The sequence below is a fragment of the Elephas maximus genome, chromosome 22, assembly GCF_024166365.1.
Source record: "Elephas maximus indicus isolate mEleMax1 chromosome 22, mEleMax1 primary haplotype, whole genome shotgun sequence".
Taxonomy (NCBI): Eukaryota; Metazoa; Chordata; class Mammalia; order Proboscidea; family Elephantidae; genus Elephas; species Elephas maximus.
In genome coordinates, this window is record NC_064840.1 from 10951276 (window position 1) to 10965787 (window position 14512).

Genomic DNA, 14512 nt, shown 5'->3' on the forward strand with positions numbered 1-14512 from the left:
GACGTCACTCAGGCTCGGTTATACTCACCCTACTCTGGTATGACCTCATGTTACCTTAACTGACGTTATTGTTAGGTGCTGTTGAGTCAATTTCCAACTGGTAGCGACCCCATGTGACAGAGTAGAACTGTCCCATATGGTTTTCTAGGCTGTAGTCTTTACGGGAACAGATTGCCAGGTCTTTCTCCAGCTGAGCCACTGGGTGGTTGAAACTGCCTACTTTATGGTTAGCAGTCAAGTGCTTAACCATTGCAGAAAGACCTATTTCCAGACAAGGTCACATTCATAGATACCAGGATTAAGGACTTCAACATATCTTTTGGGGATGGGCACAATTCAATTCATAACATATTCCAAGTGCTTTAGGTATTTTATCACATTGAATTATCTCAATAAACTAAAGAAGTAGGTATTACTGTTACCTTCATTTTATAGGTGAGGATACTGAGGCTCAGCGAGGTGAAGTGACTTGCCCAAGGTCACATAGCCAATGAATGGAAGAGGCTGGACTTGAAGCCAGGTTTCTGTCAGTCATTCTCCTAGGTGTTTGGTGAACATCTAAGCCACTAACTGAGTAGCCGGCTTCCCCTCTGCTCCCTCCCCTATACAAGCTAAGTACTGGGAGACTTTGACAGGTATCTGTTCAGCAGCGACAAGGGATCTGGTTCACTCATGTCCAGGGAAAAGCCAGACAGGGGCTTTGAGAGGTTCTTGAAGGAGTGCCTTGAAAGATCTAACCTGAAACAGCTTTCCTGCTCATGACTCCCCACCTCCAGCCACAGTTCCTGGAATGTCTCATCAGGGAGTCATTCCTTTTCCATCAGAGTTTAACTGCTTTTTTTTGAAAATGTAGGTTCCTCCAGCAAATGTCAGCCCCCTCCATCCTCAATGCCTCGGTGGGCGTGAGGACATTTGAGCGTTTTTCTCAAGCTGTTGTTCCTCACCCTATACTCTCCTTGCCACGTGTTTACTGTCCTAAGTGTTTTGGCAGATATTAGCTTGTATGATCGTAATGACAGCCGTATGAGGAGGTGCTATTATTATCCCCACTTTACAGGTGGGGAAACTGGGATACAGAGAGGCTTAGTAGCTTTGCCAAGGTCACACAGTTTGTATGTGATAGAGCCAAATTTAAACCCTGGCAGCCTTGCTCTAAAATCTAGCCGCTAACCTTTTCATTATACTGTCTCAGTCTCTAGCACCTAAAGTAGTTTTGGGCTGGGTGCTTAACTAGATTCCTTGAGGGTGAAAAAGGAGTCTAGTTAAGGACCCAGCACAGAGTAGGTGCTTAATAAATTGTAACTGTTATTAGTTATTTAGAGTATATAGCATTTCTTCACATCCATTAGCTCAATGAAACATCCTGGGTAGGTGGGAGTCAGGTATCGTAGCCCCATTTTACAGTTGTGGAAACTGAACCTCAGAGCATGCAAGTGACATGCCCAAGGTCACAGAGCTGGTGAGTGGTGGAGCCAAGAATCAAGACCACCAGACAGCAAGTCCAAGTTTTCTTTCCCCTTGCAGTACCTTGCCTGATATAACGCCGAATTGACTGATTAATAAATAATATTTGTTGACTTGACTTAAAAGCTTGTCTCACCAAGTGCTGCTGCATCTTCTCTGTAATTACCGTATTTTCTCCTAAAGGGGCTAATAGGCTTTCCCAAGACTTGCCCCTTTTCCAGTGGGGAGGCATCTGTCAGAGTGCGCAGGCCAATCTCAGGGACTCAGCAATTCTTTCTCTCTTGCTCTCCTGTCTCTCTGCTCCATTTACTTGTTTTTTTTCTTTGACTGATCCCCTGTGATGAGTTGTGCTCCTGGAAAGCTGCCCTGTGACATTTCTTTGCTTTTGTGTTCCTGATGATAGTGTTTCCCTGGAGGCTTTCAAAAAAAGGAGGAGGAGGGAGCGAATAAGGCCAGGAGATCGCTGGCAGTGCCATCCAGCAGCAGAGCCTGGTGGTCAGGCTAAAGCTTTGAGCCTGAGCCCTTTGCCTCGCAGGGCTCCCTCCGCAGGAACTTGTGTGCAGGTGTGTGCACATGTGTGCACGCACACACACACGCCGCATTATTCAGAACATGCTGTAATATGATTGAAGTATTGGGCCCTTTGGCCAAGAGAGAGCTCAGTCATGATTCCTAAGGTTGAGCTACTCTAGGATTTTCACCGTAGGGTCCTCTGGCAGACTTGCTGTATGAGTTTCCTACTGCTGCTGTAACAAATTGGTGTAAACTTAGTGGCTTAAAATAGCACAAATTTATTATCTTACCGTTTCAGAGGTCAGAACCCCTAAAACCAAGGTGGCAACAGGGTAGTGCTTATTCTGGTGGTTCTGGGGGAGAATCAGTTTACTACTGCTTTTATAGCTTCTAGAGGTGGCTCAGTGGTTAAGTGCTCAGCTGCTAACCAAAAGTTCGGCAGTTTGCCAGCCTGGTGCTGGTACAATGACAGACACATTGACCAATGGAACAGAATTAAGAACGCAGATGTAAATCTATCCATCTGCGGTCACCTGGTCTTCGACAAGGGCCCAAAGTCCATCAAATGGGGAAAAGACAGTCTTTTTAACAAATGGTGCTGGCAAAACTGGGTGCCTATCTGCAAAAAAATGAAACAGTACCCATATCTCACGCCATATACAAAAACTAATTCAAAATGGACCAAAGACCTAAATATAAAGCCAAAAACTATAAAGTTCATAGAAGAAAAAATAGGGTCAACGCTAGAGGCCCTAATACATGGCATTAACAGGATACGAACCATAACCAACAACACATAAACTCCAGAAGATAAGCTAGATAACTGGGATCTTCTAAAAATTAAATGCTTAATGCTCATCAAAAGACTTCACCAAAAAAGTAAAAAGAGAACCTACAGACTGGGAAAAAATTTTTGGCTACTACAAATCAGACAAAGGCCTGATCTCTAAAATCTACAAGAAACAGACAAATAACCCAATTAAAAAATGGCTAAAAGAAATGTACAGACACTTCATCAAAGAAGATATTCAAGCAGCCAACAGACACATGAGGAGTTGCTCTTGACCACTAGCCATTAGAGAAATGCAAATTAAAACATCAGTGAGATACCATCTCACCCCTGCATTACTGGTAAAAAAAAAAAAAAAAAAAACAGGAAGTAACAAATGTTGGAGAGGCTGCAAGGAGATCGGAACTCTCATGCACTGCTGGTGGGAATGCAAAATGATACAACCATTTTGGAAAACGATGTGGTGCTTCCTTACAAAGCTAGAAATAGAAATACCATATCATCCAGCAATCCCACTCTTAGGAATATATCCTAGAAAAATAAGAGCCATCACATAAATAGACATATGCACACCCATGTTCACTGCAGCATTGTTCACAATAACAAAAAGATAGAAACAACCTAGATGCCCATCAACGGATGAATGGATAAACAAACTATGGTACGTACACACAATGGAATACTATGCAATGATAAAGAACAATGATGAATCTGAGAAACATCTCACAACATGAATGAATCTGGAGGGCATTATGCTGAGTGAAATAAGTCAATCACAAAAGGACAAATATTTTATGAGACCAATACTATAAAAACTCATGAAAAGGTTTATACGCAAAAAGAAACAGTCTTTGATGGTTGTGAGGGAGGGAAGGAGTGAGGATGGAAAAACACTAGATAGACAATAGATAAGTGGTGACTTTGGTGAAGGGTAGGATAGTACACAGTGCTGGGGAACCAGCACAACTTGTTCAAGGCAAAGTCATGGGAGCTCCATAGACATATCCAAACTCCCTGAGGGGCCGAATTGCTGAGCTAAGGGCTATGGGGACCGTGGTCTTGGGGAACATCTAGCTCAATTGGCATAACATAGTTTATAAAGAAAACGTTGTACATTCTACTTTGGTGAATAGCATCTGGGGTCTTAAAAGCCTGTGAGTGGCCATCTAAGATACAACACTGGTCTCATCCCATAGAGAGCAAGGGAGAATGAAGAAAACTAGAGATACAGGGGTAAGATTAGTCCAAAGGATTAATGTACCACATCTACCATGGCCTCCACCAGGCTGGGTCCAGTATAACTAGGTGGTGCTCAGCTACACCACTGAGTGCTCTGACAGGGATCACAATAGAGGGTCCCAGACAGAGCTGGGGAAAGTGTAGAACAAAATTCTAACTCACAAAAAAAAGACCAGACTTACTTATCTGACAGAGACTGGAGAAACCCCGAGAGCATGGCCCCCAGATACTCTTTTAGCTCAGTAATGAAGCCACTCCCAAGGTTCAACCTTCAGCCAAAGATTAGACATGTCCATAAAACAAAACAAGACTAAAAGGGCACTCCAGCCCAGGGGTAAGGACTAGAAGACAGGAAGGAACAGGAAGGCTGGTAAAAGGGAACCCAAGGTTGAAAAGGGAGAGTGTTGACATATCGTGGGGTTGTTAACCAGTGTCATAAAACGATATGTGTACTAACTGTCTGATGAGAAACTAGTTTGTTCTGTAAACCTTCATCTAAAGTACAATTAAAAAAAGTGTTCATCCCCAAAAATAAAAAAAAAGTTCAGCAGTTTGAACCCACCAGCTGCTTTGCTTTGCAGGAGAGGAGACCTGGCAATCTGCTTCCATAAAGATTACGGCCTCAGAAACCCTATGGGAGCAGTTCTACTCTGTCATGTGGGCTCTAGGGGTCAGAATCAATTCAAGGGCATACGACAACAGAGGTCGTCTGCATTCTTTGGCTTGTGGCCTCTTTCTCTGTCTTCAAGGCCAGTGGTGTGGCATCTTCAAATCGCTCTGTTTCTATTTTCTTTCATCTGTGCTTCCATTGTTGCATCTCCTTCTCACACTCTGACCATTCTACCTCCGTCTTTCCCTTCGAAGGACCTTTATGTTACATTGGGCCCACACAGGTAATCCAGGATAATCTTCTGATCCTAAGGTCCTTGACTTAGTCACATCTGCAAAGCTCCTTACTACACTGTCTAAGGTAACATACATATTCATAGGTTCTGGGGATTAGGACATGGACATGTTTGAGGGTCATTATTCTGTTTGCCACACTTGCTGAGTGAAATGGGAACATTCTTTCCTTCTGGGCTGTCTCAGCACCCATCTCCCTGGGAGACAGTAGTGCACAGGGAGCCCTGAGACTAACTATTGAGATTCACATCCTACACCCCCCTTCCTCACTGTGTTAACCTTGGATAAGTCACTAGTCCTCTCCACGTCTAACTTACCCACCTCTAAGACAGGTAAGGTGCCCCGGTGGTGGAATTATTAAGAACTATGGCTGCTAACCAAAAGGTTGGCAGTTCAAATCCACCAGCTGCTACTTGGAAACCCTATGGGGCAGTTCTACTCTGTCCTGTGGGGTTGCTATGAGTCGGAATTAACTTGATGGCAACAGGTTTGGTTTTTTTTTTTTTTTTTTTTTGGTAAAGTGGGTAAATAATGTAACAACTTTATAGTACTGTTCTAAGTCATTAGGGACACTGGGGTGATAAAATATAGCACCTGGTGAATAATAAACCCGAAACACCAAACCTGTTGCCATCCAGTCAGTTATGATTCATAGCGACCCTGTAGGACAAAGTAGAACTGACCCATAGGGTTTCCAAGGCTATAATTTTTTGGAAGCAGATCACCACATCTTTCTCCATGGAGAGGCTGGTAGGTTCAAACCATTGACCTTTCAGTTAGCAGCTGAGAGCTTAACCTCTTTGCAACCAGGGCTCCTTTCCTGGTGAATAATAACCTGTTGCCATCAATTTGATTCCAACTCATAGTGACCCTATACAGAGTAGAACTGCCCCATAGAGTTTCCAAGGGGCGCCTGGTGGATTGTAATTGCTGACCCTTTGGTAGCTCTTAACCACTACACCACCAGGGTTTCCGTTGAATAATAGGCACTAAAATGGGAGTGACTATTATAATTAGAAATATGGCATCTAGCGCAATGGTTACAGGCTCAGAGGGTATTGGTTCAAATCTCAATCGCACCACTTTTGAAGTAGCTTTGGGCTAGTGGCTTTAGGCATCTGAGCCTCAGTTTTCTCATTTGACCACTGGAAATAAAACTATAACCATCCTAACATACTGGATGCTTGTGAGGATAAAATAATAACATGATGCACACGAATCTCCCAGGACATAGTGGGCAGCTTTTATTGTTGTAGTTATCAGCATCATCATCATCCTGCTCTTCCTGGGGGTGATGGAGCGTTGTAATGGGCTACCTATGGCCTCAACAGAACAAGGGCAGGACATGGCAGCTTGCTGAGGCCGGGGCCCTGAGGCATCTCTTTGCAGTGCTCCATCTTCTAACAAAGCCTCTGGGAGAATCAGGGCCTGGCCAGGCTCAGCCTTGGGAGCCTGGTTCGGAGGTATCTCCCTGCTGCAGTGCCACGAGGCTGCCTGAGCTTATGACAACAGCTGGTTCTGTGAGCAGCATCCTTTCCAGGAGCTCTCAGGACAGAGGGAGGGTGACCAGGGAGGTGGAGAGGTTGGGGCAAGGTTCCCTGAGAAGGTGAAACTGGTCCCTAGATGGCTGGTCACCAGGAAGAGTACAGAGCTCTGGTTTCAGCTCTTATTATTTTTAAATTTTGCTGCAAAGCCCTTTCTTCAATGAAGGCTTGAGCACATGCCCAGTATATAAAACAGTTAAAATTACAATTGCTCTACTTGAAACCAAGGTGGGGTCAACTCGGGCCTCCCCTTCACTCCCACAGGGGCCTTTGGGGTGCACAGTTTGAGAAAAACTGACAGGGTGGTGAAAACACAGGCTCTGGGGTCAGACACACCAGGGTTTGCATCCCTGCCCCTGCCTCTCCCTATGTGAGCTTAGGGATTTCACGTCACCTGGTTGAACCTGTCTTCTCATCTGAAAATGGACAATAAGAGCACCTACCTCACGTAGTTGTGGAGACTGGAGATAATAACTGTAAAGTACTTATTATAGAGCTTGACACATGGTAGGTGTCTAGGCATTTAGTGGGTAGTAGCCATTTTCATTTCCCAGTAGAGAACTCTGAATCATACCGTCCCTCCTAGAACACGTACTTAATGGCCAGGGAAGCTTTTAGGTGTGGTGGAAATTCCTTGGGAATGGGAGCCAAGAGGCTTGACAGCTATGTTGGTTCTTATTCTATCAGCAGCATTCCATGTGACTTTAGTTCCTCTCTGGGCTTCTGATCATTTCCCACATGTTCATTGAGTGCCTATTATATGGCTGGCACTGTTCTAGGCACTAGAACATAGGAATGGCCTCTGAAAGTCCTGAGTTCCAGACTCAACTCTGCAACTTTCTAGGCCTTTGACTATGGGCAAGTCACTGCCCCTCTCTGGTCCTCAGTTTACCCATCTGTAAAGCGAGGGGACTCAACTTGTATCATAAGGTCTTCCCAGAAAAACATCAATGATTTCTTGACCCCACCCAAATTCCAGTGTGTCTTAACTTTACTCTGATAGACATTCTGAAGCATAGGCTTTGGAATCATACAGCCTTGGGTTTGAATCGTCTCTGCTACTTACTGTGTAACCTTGAGTAAGGAACTTAATTTCTTGAGTATCAATTTCTTCATCTGCAGTGGGGATGACAATAGTATCCTCAGAGGATCATAGTGAGGATTCAAGGAGATGATGTATACAAAGGTCTTAGCAGAATGAGTGGCACATGATTAAGTCTCAATAAATGATAACTGCCATCATTGTCGTTACCATCAACACCATCAGTATCATCACCACTGCCATCATCATTACCACCAACACCGTCACAATCATCACCACCTTCATTGTCACCAGAATCATTATCAACACCATCACCAGAATCATTATCACCACCATTATCACCATCACCATCAAGACTATCGCTGTCACCACCATCATCATCATCATCATCATCATCATGTATAAAGTGAAGGCCTAAATGATCTCTAAGATCCTGACATTTTAAGTCATAGCTTTCAAGGGAGGAATTAACTGCCAAATGTGGCAGCTCACCTTGAGCCATCCGGGTGGGGACACTTGATATGAGAATTTGCAATAGAGAGTGTTCTCCTTCACTTTGCAGAGAAGTTATGAAAGCTCTTGGTCTGTCTGATATTTACTGCCCTTTCTCCAACACGAGCCCTTTTCCACAGTGAACAGGAATAGGACCCTGAGATCTGGAACACTGGGAGCTATGGAAACACTTCCTCTTTGTACATGTCTGCTTTTAATGATTTTTTTTTCTATGTCCAAGATTTTGTGTCAGAAGGCTTGTCTGGATTTTTCAGGATGAGTCTTTGGCCAAGGCTCCCTTGTCTGATTTAAACCACCTAAAAAATTTCCCAGCTTCATCCCACTCAAGACACATGCTGAAGAGTAAGATTGGTCCATGCCATCCTGGGTTGGCTATCAATTCCCTTGGTCCTCTGTCAAAGCATTAGAATTGTAGAACAGGTTATAGCTCATGAAATCATAGCAGCCCACAACTCGGGTATTCTTAAATTTGCTTTCTAAACCCTTGCATCCTGTTTTTAGGAAAATAAGATAGTCTTATCCTCATTTTACTGATGGAACTTGGAGACGTTCAATAACTTTTCCAAAGTTGTATGGGGGACTATACCTGGATCCCAGCAGCTTGTCAAGTGCTTCTTCAGCTAAGCTATCCTTCCCCTTACAAGTTTCAGTTTTGTGAGCCCCATCTTTCCTGCTCTGAGTTCCCAGGAACCAGAGGCACAGTCAGAAATCTGCAGCAGTGTGGGTGAGGGCAAATCAGTCGGGCTAAGCTTTGAGGGGAGGGGCCGAACTCTTGGCAGAGAAGGCAGTGCAGGTCTGGGGGTGTGTGTGGGAGAGGGGCTGTGGAAGTTATAGCTTCTTTGCCCTGGGAGTGAGCGACAAGATTAGAACAAGTGTATGGTGGGTAGGCTGTCCCTGACTTCACTGTGTGAAGTCGAGAAGTCCCGTCCCCCACCTCTCTGAACTCCCCCTTCTCTGCTCTAACGATCCAATAACTTAACTTCTCCGCCTGGGGTTCGCTTCCTGCCCATCCCCTCCTCCGCCGGTATCGTAGCGCTGTCCACGGTGCTGACCACCAATCCCTTGGCAGCAAGCCGTTTCGACCGGCTGGGATCTCTGGTGTGCCCAGCCTCCCCTCCTGGCCTCCCACCTCGCTTTCTCCAGGAACCTCACACATAAATCACGGGTGGGAGGCAGGCTTGATTCCCCTGCGCCGGGAAGCTGCTGCCTCCCATCCTTGCTCACACAGGGTTTTGCAGCAGTGGTGGCAGCAGCCGCCACCGCCAATTAGGGCACTCGGGAAGCAATTGATTCGTCTACTGCTAGCAGCCTGGAGTTGCCTATGCGGACGGGAGAGAGAGAGAGAGAGAGAGAAGCTAACAGAGCGAAAACCTTCATCCATGTGGAGGGCAGTCTGTGGGAACACTGTCTGCCTTGTCCACTGATGGCTCTGAGTTTTCTCCTCTTCTAGCTGTGGTATTTCTATTTGTCTTGGTCCTGCATGATTTAGGGGTAGTTTTGTGTGTGTGTGTGTGTGTGTGTGTGTGTGTGTGTGTGTGCATGCCGGAGCCTTGATTTTATTTTGGGAGGAGTAGGAGAGTCAAATGAACAATTTTCTTTCAGGCACCTCCGCTGAGCTTTCAAACAAAGTCATCAGGACTTTGCCTCTTCCCACCCGGCACGGAAGAGAGGAGTTGGCAAGAATTTGGATCATCCATTCCCCCTTCAGTCCTCTGGTGTTGTGGTAAGTGATATTCTTCTTGGTTGTGCAAATGGGCTCTGGGTATTGGAATCCCAATTGCAGTGAGGTGTGTGCATGAGCTGGTGGGGTAGAGGGTGGTTGGGAAGGGAGAGATGTTGATGAATGACCACCTTTATTTGCCCACATTCTGCAGTCATTTCTGCCCTAAGCGGTACCCCAAACCCACATAAAATTCTGGCTCCATGCCCAGGGAGGGGGTAAATGTGCTCATGTTTTAGGCAATGTGATCAAAATTGTGACTTCTGCCCAGTTTGCCCTCTCCCCTGCCAGAAGCCATTGAAAGTAGCCAGCAGTTCTCTGAGTGAATTAACCCTTTCTGGGGTTGGCCAGGCTGGCACAGAGGGTCTCTGGGTGTTCTGATCTTGTGGGTGAGCCCCTTGGCCCTAGGCAGGAGAGGGTCACTTGAGGCTGGAAGGTTAACCCTTGCGTGGGCACACAAGGTAAAGCCGGTACAAGTCAGAGCTCAGATTGTACCATCTTCCAGGGACAGCTGAGTAATTTAATTTTGCTGGTTTTTGCAAGCTTGGCTGTTCTAGCTTTCCTGAGATGGGGGACCAGGGGACCATGAAAGGACCATATTTTGCCTGAAGGGAGTAGTCAGGCAGGTCAGAGGGGAGCAGCCAGATGCCTGCTGGGTGGATGATGCTTTATTCTCACAGGTGGTGTAACCTGCAAGTGTGTGTATGGGGGGGTGCGTCCTGGCACCAGCCTGTCTCAGGGTAGGAAAGGAGGGGGACAGGACTAGCTCAGATTCTGGGAAAGGGTTCCAGGCTCCGGCTTCAGATCTGTCTGAAGGCAGACATTCCCCAGTTTCTTTTTCTGACTGAGATCCTGGTGGGGTAAGCCTGCACCAACCTGTTAGTGAGTGGAAAGTGGAGGTCCCTTGTAACTGAATCCAAAAGCTCACATTTAATTTTAAAATGTCTTTGCCGCTAATCTGAGACCTATCAAAAGGGGATTTCTCTTTGCTTTCCTCATTGATTGCATCCACCTTTTTGGAAATGAATGTTCTTATTTTTAGCATCTTCCCTATTATCTCTGGGGCCACTTCAGCCTTCTGCTCCCCCAAGCATTTCCACTTTAGATTCTTATTCTTGGAGGTGGGAGGAATGAAACATCAGCCCCAGAGACTGGCAAGGCTGAACATAAGCAGGGTGCACTCAGTCATTCTCTCCAGCCCCAGGGCCAAACGAGTAAGCTGAGATCCTGGGGCGTGTGTCTGCTCAAGCAGAACTTGTGGCAGAGGGGAGGGTTTCTTGGTGGTTAGTGCCAAGGATTTGGTCTTATAAATCCCTGCTTTCTCTTCCGGGTTTTCCCTGCTGGATGACCTTGAGGAGAAAGTTTGCCTTGGTTTCCTCCCTGTGAAGGCTCAAGGGCTCAAGTGAAGAGCTACAGATCTGGCCAGGGGTGGTATTTAAAATCTTGAACCTTGGCACTAACTGATCAGAATAGACTATGGCTCCAATCTGGGAGGTCTGGGATGGGGGATCTCCCGTCTTGTGCTGTTAATCCTTTGGTTTCTGGATTATAGGAACGTTTTGGGGCAGCTGGAGGGGAGGGACCAGGAAATCCACAGGGGCCTCAGGACAGCATGACCATCGGGTGCAGGAGTATTTTACTATCTTAACAACCTGTTCGGCCATGCAGTGCCTGTCAGCTGAGGTTGTCCAGATGTGGATGCTTCTCAAACATCTCCTTGCTGCCTCCCAGCCTTACTTCCTTGGGGGTGGCTAAGATCCAAGAGGCTGCCCTCTCTCCTCCCCCATCACATTTGAAGTGGTGCATTGTGGTGCACCAGGAAGAAGGAAACAGAATCCTCTGGAAGGAGCTTTACACTTGGATCAGGAGACCTGGGCTCCAGCCCCAGCTCTGCCTCCCTTTTTGCACCTCAGTTTTCTCACCTATGCAATGAGGTGGTTGGTCTAGGTGACCCCAAGGCCCCTTCCAGCTCTGAGGTTCTGTGACTGTATGATAGGGGTGTGTGTGTGTGTGTGCACGTACATGTAAATACTTCTAGGAAGGGTTAGTGCTGTGTTTGGGAACTTACGTTTGTTGGGGAGGCCCTGTTGGGGTGAATTAGGATAGGGGTCTCTTGTGAGAACTCTTCCATGTTTCTATAACTCTGTGCTTGGCTGGAAAGGGACCTGCTTTGCTTGTGGCTTTGATGCATACACAAACAGATTTTGCAGTATTTCAAGGCCCCGTAGAGACTTTCCTCAGGGGAGGTGAGAGCCTCCTCTCCGAAAATATGTATATAGACGTAAATACACAACATCAGGGGGTTTATGGACCCTCTCTAAAGCCCATCTGAGCAGCCAGGTTCAGAACCCCTGGCCTAGTCTAACTCCTTCAGGGGGCCCAGAGAGGGGAAGCAACTTGCCCAAGACTACACAGTAAGTCAGGGCACAGCAACGTAAGAACCCACCATCATGATCTCCAGTCCAGTGTGTGGGCCTCCGCCCCAGCTAAGGAGAGAAGACCGCGGCTTTGTCTCCTCACTCCTGGTCCCAGAAGTCCCCACTCCTCCCCCTCAGCCTGGTTCCAAGGGAAGCCAGCCAGCACACCCTCTGCAGTCATGCTTAAGGTTGCCAGAGATTCTGGAATTCCAAAAGGGTGGCCTAGAAAGCCAGTCCCTGTGGCTGGCTCTGCCTTTTCTCTTTGCTTCTGCCCAGAGCACATCCCGGCTGCCTGGTCTGAGGAAGGGCATCTGGCCACGGTGGGTGCTCTGGGGTTTGCTTGTAGAATGTGCTATTTACTCTTTATTTAACACTCTCTGTCTTTTCATGTGGGCAGTGGGGAGGTTTGCGTCTTTCTAATAAAAACCACCACAACAAGTGGCCTTGTCTTCTGCTCTTTATCCCCGTCTAGTGGGGAGCTGGTCATAAACACAGACAAGTCAAGAGTTGGCTCCAAGGTGACGAGAAGCAAAGAGCGTGGTTTACTTCTGTTGAGAGCTCTGCCTGTAACCTGGGATAAAAATAAAGCTGGGACCCAGTGGTGGTGGGCTGGAGCTGACGAGTTTAAATTATTCAGCTGCCACCCAGAATGGAGAGTAGTTTGACGTGCTGAGAGATTGAAGAAGGCAGACATAGCCCCTCTCCTTCCTCTTCCTACCCTGGTTCAGCCTCTGGGGGCTGTAAGGTGGGAACAGCCAGAGCTGAGTTCACGTTCTGACTCTGCTACTCCCTTGCTGTGTGACTCCAGGCCAGTCCCTTAACCTCTCTGAGCTTCAGTTTTCTCAATTAGTGTATTAAGGTAGTACAGTGTAGTTAGTAGTTAAGAGCACAGGCTCTGGAAATAGATTTTCATTTGGACCCTGGCCCTAGCACTTCCTGGTTGTGACTTGAACTCCTCTGTGCCTCAATTTTCCATTTTTGTAAAGTGGGGAGAATAGTGGCGTTATTGTCAGAATTTTAAGAGTTGATGCTCACAAAGGAGTACCTGTCCAATAAATGTCAGCCATGCGGAAGAAGTTGGCGATGGGAACAGTAAAATCACCCCTGACCAAAACAGGATCGGGGTGGGGTGGAGAAAGGCAGATCCTTTGGGGCAGCTGTGGGACCCAGGAGAGAGAAGATGAGGCTTGGAGACAAACTTCCAGTCCCACTTATTCCTACTGGGGTCCATTTGGAGTTGCTGGAGATCTCGGGACTTTGGTTTCTTCATCATGGGTGATATGGGCATAATGACCCCCTTTCCCTAAGGCTTATAAGGCTCAGAGCAGCTAACAGGGGAGTTGTGAGTGTGGAGGGAAGCCCTCAGAGGAAGGGGTCCAGAAAGAGAAGCCCTCCTGACTATTCATAGTCTCTTGTTCCTCCAAATCCCTGGGAGGCTTTTGCGGAATCATCCTGACCCACAAGCCCATGGATTTTCTCTGGGAAACTCTAAAGCTTTCCCTCCCTTCCCTGGGAAGTGCTTTTCCTGTCACAGGGCTCCTGTGCAGGGGTCCTGTGGTACTACAGGGGGGCCCTTAAGGACCAAGGCTGTGCTGTCGTCATCTTTGGAGGCAGGGTCAGCACACTGCTGGTGCTCAGCAGTGGCTTCCTGAATGAATGAATGGGACTTCAACTGACTGATTACTAGATGAGCGAATTTGGGGAGGTGCCTCTGCCCCATGGGTAGGAGCTTAGTCAGTGTTTGTTTATTATGATGAGTCATTGGTGAAGGGTTGGGAAGGACTTGGTTTCCTCTCAGATCTGCCACAGGCAAAGGACAGGCCTCTCCTGCCAGAGTGCCTTTTGCCACTCATTCATGCTTCAGATGTTTTTTGAGCACCTATAGTATGTATGGCACCGTGGAGGCCTGTACCTGTTGCCATTGAGTTGATTCTGACTTATAGTGACCCTGTAGGACAGATAGAATAAATAGGATAAAACTGCCCCATAGGGTTTCCAAGGAGCAGCTGGTGAATTCAAACTGTTGACTTTTTGGTTAGCTGCAGAGCTCCAAACCACTGTGCCACCAGGGCTCCATGGTGGGCAGTGGGAAAAATATGGTAAAAAAACACAATAGCTTTTGGGGCTTAGATACAGTAAGTGGCCACTTACAAAATGTGTTTTTTGTGGGGGGGGGTACCCTTAGTCATCCTGAAACATTCCGTTCTACCAGCTTACTGATAGCTGAAATTCTGTCGTTGAAGTTTTATTATTTGTTTTAAGGATTTGCCCTTGGTTAAAGGGCAGATGCTTTTACATGGGCTAATGTGGCCTTGTTAGTCAGTTACACCTTAGTGAGAATGAGTTTTAAGATCCTTTCCTAAAAAT

General features: G+C 46.7%; 1 protein-coding gene across 3 annotated transcripts in view; it reads left to right on the plus strand.

Moving 5' to 3' along the window:
* The window catches only part of RPH3A (rabphilin 3A), a 284485-nt gene that overhangs the window by 173709 nt on the left and 96264 nt on the right, over positions 1 to 14512 (plus strand). For 2 of the 3 annotated variants that reach the window (XM_049866504.1, XM_049866505.1), the window contains exons 1-2: positions 9343 to 9463; positions 9611 to 9731. The gene's annotated coding sequence lies outside the window, so the exon portion shown is untranslated. Of the gene's footprint in view, positions 1 to 9342; positions 9464 to 9610; positions 9732 to 14512 lie in introns of those variants that run through there. The other variant, XM_049866506.1, reaches the window with a different exon arrangement.